Genomic DNA, 1,100 nt, shown 5'->3' with positions numbered 1-1,100 from the left:
AGCAGCCAGAATTTCTGCAAGTTCGACCCGATTAAATTTGCGATCTAACAGTCACTGATCAACCACTATTAGCAAGTTGAACATTCGTTCGTTTCAGTGGTCATAAAACGATATTAAGTTTTAACGTATGTCCCGCATACACTCTCTCATTCATTCCCATGTATTCACACAACAAAATAATAAACAATTAATAATTTTGAATGATTTTTTATACTACGTAACGTAGAGTAATTAAAGTTTTGAAAAGAAAATTCCAATCAAGTGATTTTATACACTGTGAGCTTTGTTATGACTTCTATTGATAATGAAAACCAATCCTGTTCTTGAAACTTCCTGGCAGATTAAAACTGAGTGCCCGACCGAGACTCGAACTCGGGCCTTTGCCTTTCGCGGGCAAGTGCTCTACCATCTGATCTACCGAAGCACGACTCACGCCCGGTCCTCACAGCTCTACTTCTACCAGAATCTCGTCTCCTACCTTCCAAACTTTACACAAGGTCCCGAGTTCGAGTCTCGGTCGGTGCACACGGTTTTAATCTGCCAGGAAGTTTCATATCAGCGCACACTCCGCTGCAGAGTGAAAATCTCATTCTGGAAACATCCTCCAGGCTGTGGCTAAGCCATGTCTCCGCAGTATCCTTTCTTTCAGGAGTGCTAGTTCTGCATGGTTCGCAGGAGAGCTTCTGTAAAGTTTGGAAGGTAGGAGACGAGATTCTGGCAGAAGTAAAGCTGTGAGGACCGGGCGTGAGTCGTGCTTCGGTAGCTCAGATGGTAGAGCACTTGCCTGCGAAAGGCAAAGGTCCCGAGTTCGAGTCTCGGTCGGTGCACACAGTTTTAATCTGCCAGGAAGTTTCATATCAGCGCACACTCCGCTGCAGAGTGAAAATCTCATTCTGCAATCTGTTCTTGTTTCTGAGTTTTAAAATGTAAGTGTGTCAATCTCCGTAACTATGATAGATAAAAATCCGATATTTTGACAGGATCCCTTCTTTGGTAACAAAAGATTGCGTATCAAGTTTGAACAAAATCGGATGATCATTACTATGGTTTATTTAGATTCGTAGGGGGTATGAATTTGAGTACCGACTGAATGTTACTTG

General features: G+C 42.7%; 1 non-coding gene across 1 annotated transcript; it reads left to right on the top strand.

The window, feature by feature from the left end:
- Positions 1-753: 753 nt before the first annotated feature.
- Positions 754-827, top strand: Trnas-cga (transfer RNA serine (anticodon CGA)). Its single transcript has one exon. It is a non-coding gene; the product is annotated as a tRNA-Ser (tRNA).
- Positions 828-1,100: the final 273 nt, after the last annotated feature.

This window comes from Schistocerca cancellata, chromosome 4, assembly GCF_023864275.1.
Source record: "Schistocerca cancellata isolate TAMUIC-IGC-003103 chromosome 4, iqSchCanc2.1, whole genome shotgun sequence".
NCBI classification, from domain to species: Eukaryota; Metazoa; Arthropoda; class Insecta; order Orthoptera; family Acrididae; genus Schistocerca; species Schistocerca cancellata.
Note: the sequence above shows the minus strand (reverse complement) of the source record. Positions and strands in the feature narration are given on the sequence as shown.